This window comes from Bombus flavifrons, chromosome 4 (genome assembly GCF_040668555.2).
Source record: "Bombus flavifrons isolate JBK064 chromosome 4, iyBomFlav1_principal, whole genome shotgun sequence".
Taxonomy (NCBI): domain Eukaryota; kingdom Metazoa; phylum Arthropoda; class Insecta; order Hymenoptera; family Apidae; genus Bombus; species Bombus flavifrons.
In genome coordinates this window covers 10,861,176-10,868,681 of record NC_138445.1, presented here as the reverse complement: position 1 = coordinate 10,868,681, position 7,506 = coordinate 10,861,176, and the positions used below count along the sequence as shown (strand labels likewise).

The 7,506-nt window shown below is 43.5% G+C and overlaps 1 protein-coding gene across 1 annotated transcript in view; it reads left to right on the top strand.

The window, feature by feature from the left end:
* The first annotated feature begins 225 nt into the window (after positions 1-225).
* LOC138178770 (netrin receptor UNC5C) overlaps positions 226-7,506 on the top strand; it is a 44,942-nt gene continuing 37,661 nt past the window's right edge. The window contains exon 1 of the mRNA XM_069110990.1: positions 226-725. The gene's annotated coding sequence lies outside the window, so the exon portion shown is untranslated. The remainder of the gene's footprint in view (positions 726-7,506) is intronic.

Below are 7,506 nucleotides of genomic sequence, written 5' to 3'. Positions count from 1 at the left end.
TCGGCAGCTCGCGCGGCACTCTGAAGCGGTGTTCACGAGCTTACCATCGAGAGCTCCAGCATCCGTGCTCCCACCAGCGTGGCAGCTCGAACACAGCGGGTTCAGCTCGTCTCCGCCGCTACTGCCACCACCACCAGACACGTCTCCACCACCACCAGGGTCGACGGCGTCTCCACCACCACACGGCGAACGAGCAGCAGCGGCGCTCAAGAGCCGAAGGGCCCCGAGGTTTCTACGCTCGGAGTCAGTTGGCCGACATGAGCCGCGCGCGTTGGGGCTCTCGGTGTTTGTTCGCTCGTTAAGGGTGGCAACGCGACCGGTGGCGTGCACCACTGTCCCGTGAGATGTCCGCGGATCAGCAAAACTACGCTACTCGCGACCCATTCCAATCGAATAACACGTTTGAAAACACGTTCGTCGAAAGTGACGGCGGCAGATAGTTTCTTGAATCGTAAAAAGAATCGAATCTCAAGGGTAAAAAAAAAGAAAAAATTCGAAATAGTGTAAAAGAGATTGAATCGTGAGAAGGGTGAAGGACCGAGTTTTACGTAAACGCCGGGTCAGCTTTAGGTGAACCTGAACCAGTGTCAGTGCAGTGGGCTTCTAGAGTGTGGATAAACAAGAAAAAGTGGTTTTCGGAAACATTGAACCGTGTGTTGCTCGTTGGGGTGCAAGGTGGATTTCCTTAGAGAAAGCTGTTAATTCTGGGATTCCAACAGTTACAAGTGAGTTTCTTGTAGATTACGTAGAACGTATCTAGGCGGGGTTTAATTAAAATTGAACGAGGTACGTGGAAATTGGACGAGTATCCTCGAGGAGGTCGTCGAAGAATTTTAACGAGCGACTTGCCGGTTCGAGTACCCTTCCGCTTCTTTCGATATTTTCTATTTGATCGACGAGAACTTTTATACATTTCTGGTTCCTTTTTTCTTTTTTTCTTTTTCTGAACTAGTATTTCTTTTAATATATTGAAATGTAGTCACGGTCGAGCGAGCGTCTCGAAAAGCTCCTACGAAATTAGGAGGCGGTCGCTTATCTGGCAAGGCGAACTCCCGCTGGGCCACGGCTTAAAGGTCCCCTGGAAAAACTATTTAAAAAGCCGCGGCATCCAGTGAAACTGTGTTTTCCCTGCTCTTACGCTTCGCTTGCCTCGCAGCAGTCTCCGGTTATTGCTATTCAAATTAAGCCACCGTGGCCCGCGAATAAAGCGATTCCCGTGTGTCTGCTTATCCGAGTCGAGCGTTCTCGGTATTCGGAATTGGAAAAATTCCGCGAAAGTGCTCGGGCCACACGAACGATTTACTTGTTGCTTGCAGCGAGTTTTATCGTCCGCGAACTCGGAATTGGAAAAATTGCTCGAATCGAAGGCGGCGTATAGCTTGACAAGTGTAGATTCAAAATCGCGTTGGAAATAAATGGAGACTTGTTGCAGTGGTTCTGAGTATTTGTTAGAATAAAAATCATTTTTATAGCTATTGAATGGGCGAATAGTTTATGTAGTAAGATTCATTGATTTCCTGATTGATTCTTTCCACTGACTATGATTTTTTCGTTCATATAATGGGAATTTCAAGTCAGATAAGCGGATTCATCAATCGACAAAAATTCATTTTTTAATTACAAACACTCGTGTTTTTCATATTTATTCTTTCTTCGATTAGTTGGTACTTTATTTATTAAATCACTGTATTGTAAAGATTTATCTAATACGATTATTTTGCTTAATTAGATGTATTCGAGGTTTGAAACTATTATTTTGTGCTACATCATAGTCCGATAAACGGAATATTACTCTATTTCTATCGCATGGCAAATTTTTCATCCAACTATTGATCAAATAATTAACAAGTTATCATTCGATTTAAGATTTCATACGTTTCAAGACAATTGAATTTCAATAAATCGTTCTTTGTCGCTTACGGCTGCTATAAACGTCAAACTCTAAAAACAATCTCCAAAATTCACATTTTCACCACCATATAATTACTCAATCGTAAATCTACCGAACGATCCAAAATGAACCAACAACCTTTAAAGTTTCGCTAAAAACGCCGTGCGTAAGCAGTTTGTGTCGTCGCAGCACGCGATCCCAGACACATAACGTCTGAATCTTAACGTTCGACCGGCGGACTCCATAAATTCTATGAAATGGGGAACCGCTAAGTTTACGAAATACGCATGTCGAATAAAGCTGCCAGCTCCCCGGGGAACAAGCGTGCACGGAGGATGCTCCGGTTTGGAAAAATACCCGAAAGGAAGCGGGTACTCGCCGGTGGTCGCGAACGAACGACTCTCGACCTCCGGCGGATAGCATAATCGTAAAGTGGCCGTCCATATGCGGCATCGAACGAAGATTCACAAACATTCGGTTCCACTTACCAGAATTACGTGGCCCGAATCGACGTCGTTCGCTATAGAAACCGGGAGCAGTATGTTTTCACGGATTTACGCGAAACGCGTGCAAAGAGGGAAACGAGTTTCCTCGTAAATACACGAAATATGCAGAGGGGCTCAGCAGTTTCTTAGCTTTCCTCCTTGAAACGGTCGTGTTCAGGCTTTTCGACTTGTAGATAGGGTGAGGTTGAGAATGTGTTTGGTTAAAAGGCGAGGGTGTTCGAGTTCATTGATCACCGTTGAGAGACAGAGGTTAATTCATGGAATTATCTTCGTAAATAAAACATATAATATTGGAGCCATTCATTCACATGCAGAAAAGAAAATAATGAATGCGGATGAATAAAAGTGCAGCTCGAAACAAGGTTATTTCTGTAATCCTCTGTGAAATACATTTTTTTAATTGATAAAAATTTTGGTTCGTTTATTTGATCATTTAGATTAAACGATTTCAATTTTTGGATTAAACCTTCTGACTACCAGTAGACATTTTTTTTAACAAAAATGCAACTTTTAGTAGAAAATTGTAGAAATCTTTTTAGTAGAGTTTTTCATAGAAATGTTAATAGTACTTTTAGTAGGAATTTTATCCTTGAACGATTAATCTCTAACTATACACGTTTGTAATTTTGCTAGTACCATAGACGTACTCTTTAATTACAGAATGATCTTATCTGTTAAATGATATGTTATACAAATTCTAGAATATAACGTACCATTTTAAACATCACAAAATTGTAATAGCAAGATAAAAATTCCGGCTCTCGCCTACCCTAAAAGATTAAACACGCAAAGTTGTCTAGTGACCAAATGCATTCCATCATCCCTAACATGTTTATCTTTTCCACCCAACTGCTTCCCACCACCTCCATAAACTATCCTCCGTGCGCAACACCCATAAACAGCGAGAATCTCCAACAGAATATCATGAAAGCCCAAGAATCTGCTGATATTCCCCATTTCGCGGTCGTAGACGAAGAATGATCGATAATTCACGGTCACAGGCATATCGACCTGTTCTATCTATTCGTGAATAGTGGCACGACTGTCAACCTCGTGCGATCCCTTTCGTATTTTGTCTAGTCTAGTTCCTCGTTGGGAGTAGAGGGACGAGGGAATTGCTGCGATTTCCACGACGCCGGATCGATAAACGCTTGAAATTGCGGAACGTTCGACGGCGTTGTTTGCGACGGCCTGTTAACCTTCCGATCGAACTGACGCCCGATCATAGACGCCGCTAACGAGGATCTATCGCGAGAGACGCGACTACAATAATCGGCCTTCGATTTTGCACACTCTGTCTCCCTCTCTCCCATCGTTCGCTCATGCGTGCACTGTGAATGCAATTAATTAATAAGCCGCGTATCTCTCTCGTCGGGCCGCCATTGATAGCAGGCATTAATCGTCGCCGCGATACCGCTGCAATAATTACGCCTTTGTCTCTTTTCACGAGAACGATGTCCGCGGAAACGATTCCCCCGAGTCCCTGACTTGTTTTGCACGGAAAAAGTTCGCTTTCTGTGAGGCATTTCTTTAACAAGATTCTGCGTTGAATGAATGTTCGTTGGTAATGGAACGTTCGCGTGTTCTGTGTCAGTGGATCGAGTGGTTGCCGTCTTCGTCAATGGAATTTTGTAAGAATGTTACGATCAACTGCAGCTTTCTTTGGGACTATCATATTAAAATATAGGTTTAGAATACTTGATTTTAGTTACAAGGTTTTGAACATTTCACATCTTTTATGAACAACGTCTTCCAAAAAAGAAAGGTATCTAATGAGATACAAATACGAAGAGGAAGCGAGGAGAACAGCAGAGTTAAATTTCTAAAAACTTCTACATTTTTTTACAGTCCTTGGTTATCAATAATACCTGCAGGAAAACTCTTTTCTGCGTTCCCTTGAAATCTCCGATTCCTAGACTCCTAGATTCTACTTATCAATAAACAAACGAGAAATCGATCTTTTTCCACACTTTCCTCAATTCTTATCTCGCGTCGTATCGACCGTACAAACACCTCCACCTTCAACCCTTCAAACACTTCCTAAACTGTAAGCCAAATATAAAAACGTGTCAAATAAAAAAAGATTACGTTTTACTTTTTTCCAAATTGAACCATCAAGTAACGGCTCTCACAAGCGGGTCCCCCCTCGTGTCTGAGCCTAATGCTCGAAAATGGCCGCCGCCCACGCGAGTAACTTCACTTCTCGCCGCTCTTTAACTCTCTAAAATTCTCCTGCGGCGTGAAACTGCTCTCGCAACGAGCAAAACAGCTCGAAATCGCGGCGATATCGCGCGCTCGACTCGCGAATTCCATCGACGCGACTCGTCGACGATGAAAGAAGTCGGCGGAAGCGGCGAGACGAAAGCGAACAGCACGAGAAAACTGAAAAGCGTTGACGGGAACATTCAAAGGGGCGCGTGTCGCGTTCACGGGAACGAGACGACGCAGCAGAAATAAGAGGATCCATTGGCACCGCTCGCGGGTCCCCGCTCGACTTTCTTTATTTTCCGGTCGGACAGGCTGAAAAAGAGAAGGAAGAGAGAGTTTCAGCAGCGTCTTTCTTTATCCAGCCATGCTTCGCCGGAGATCATTACGCGGGCAGGAGCTTCGCGCAGAATGGTTGGTCGTTAATAATGTCTGTCAAAGTCAAATAACAGGTCCCATTCCTCCCGATTCGTGGCGTTTAGTCAGCGTAATCTCATGCCCTGTGTAATCTCATGCTCCGGGTAATCGAGGCTTTTTCAATTTTTCTCTCCCCTCTCGCAGGACGTTTATTATCTGGCGGAATGAGTTCATGTGGCGCTCGAACGTTCCGCGTTATCCAATCGCCAATTGACGTTTTCATACGGAAAGTTTCTTTGATATTGAAAATTCCGTTTGACGTCGGCTCGATAAGAAAAGGGTTGAGTAAGCTGTAACGCGATAAGCCACAGAGCCTAGACGCAAGTGAAAGATCGTAGATTGTCGGCAAATAATCTAGAGTCGATAGTCCCGATTCTCGCGCCGCTTTTTCGTCGTAAGGATCGTTAATCTTCAACGAACGTTTTTTGCATCCATGTTATGAGCTCGCGTGTTCGATCTGCGCACGAGCTTCGTGAGTATCCCGTAATTATCGAACGGTGCCGTTTTTGCATGGATATCGGTAGAGATTTCCATGATTACCCGCGGGTAATCGAGAACCGTCGAGGTAAGTCGACGCGACTCCGCTGTAAATTATATGCATATACCGTATTCGACTCGCGGGAAACTTGTACCGCAACGGGGCGCGCACATGATCGATAACATTGATGATAATGTGTATCTAAATTTTCTGTACTTGTCCACATTAACAATAGTATTGATAGCGTGTAAATCTCTTAACAATGTCTTTTGTATCTCTAAATGGCGATTGAATCTTCGCCTTAATCTCCATTCCCTTCTTAAAGGAGCTATTTCCTACAAGTGTCAGACAGCTGAACCTGATGCGAATGCGTCAGTTGAGCATCATTTAAAAATACGCTTCTTCGATGTATCATTATATCTACAAGCGTTTTGCACACTGATAGAATATCTCTCTATGCGAATACGATATGCAATCGAATCAGACGTCTCACGCTGATGAGCATATTACAGATATTTCTGCACAATCATACTTTTATAGTCCAATTAAACATATGGAATCTAAACAGAGACTTGTTTCATCTATCGCATATTATAATGACCGCCTTATTTTAAACATTTTATACTTCTACATTATCATGCATATTCTCGATAACTCTATGCTTCTACGTTTTTCGTAGACGTATAAGAATCCTCTAGATCCATCGATAAACTCGCAGCTTTCTCGCGATATAACGCGATACCCATCATTAATAATCATTATTCCTCTGGTACTTTAACAAACTGAAACCGAAAGAATCCTCCCAAGGCAAGAAACGTCGAAGAAAAACATCAGTGGTTACTATGGACAGGAGGCAGGAAACGAGAGGCACGTGATGGGAGTGCGTAAAGCCGGTCGAAGGCGCGTTTCGTTCCCCTAGCCCGTTTTCCGTCGCGAGGCCATTAAAAACTCGCCGATGCGGCCTGTTATCTCGGTCGACGGATCGATTTTCGGTATCACGGTCTCGATCGGCTCGCAGGAAACAACGTTGCGCCTTGCAGGAGGCTGAACCAGGGCCCACCTGGCACGCGTTGCCCCTCCATCTGCGTTCTCACGGGCTTCGTCCTTCTTTTCTACCTGCCTCCTGTTCGAAACCTCGGCGTGCACGCGAGCGTGCGCGGCAAACACCATGTTCACGCTTCGACGAATTTCTACAGTGATTCTGGGTTGGTGGGTTACGAACGACCGATGAAGATGAAGGACCCCGAGAATTTTCTTGTTAGGTTATAGAGACTTCCTGAGGTCTGAGGGACGTCGAACATAATGGATACAAATCGAATCGAACAGAGATTCGCAGGATAAGGAGATACAAGGTTAGATAAGGGAGGCCGCGAGGGTAGAATTTGTGGCTAATAATGCGGAAATCCGACGCCCGGAAAAGTTAACGCGTCGATAAAGAGATATGGGAAGACACGATTATGGGGAGGGATGGTTTGGTGAAGGGGAGGACGGTGAGAATGGAAGGTAGATTTGTTAAATCGTATTCTCTTGGGTTTTTTTTTTTCGATTATGATTTTATTTTTATGGTTTAATTTTTATAGATGCGGTGTAAATTTTTGATTCGTAATTACAGATGCATCGTTTATGAGACATTCTATGTCTTGGTTTGTGTGCATCAACTCTTTGATGTCGGTTACTGTAAGATAGTAATTTCATATAGAAATAAACTTTGAGATAGAAACTTTTTTTTTTACTGTTAATGTAACGTTGTTCGTATATTACGAAGCTTCAAAATATTCAATTTAAACGATACTTAAACAAACGAACAAACAAACAAACAAACGAGTCTATCGATGTCGAAATCTAGCGAAACAAGATAAAGGAAAGCAAATTGAGCGGGTGTCAGGCAGGATAGTAGAACGAGGCGAACAAGAGATAGAAAAAGAGACAACCGCTGCGAGACATTCATCACGAAACGTCCCAAAAGTACTGGTACATGTGTGTATACGTGTTGTGTGTACGTTTGGTAT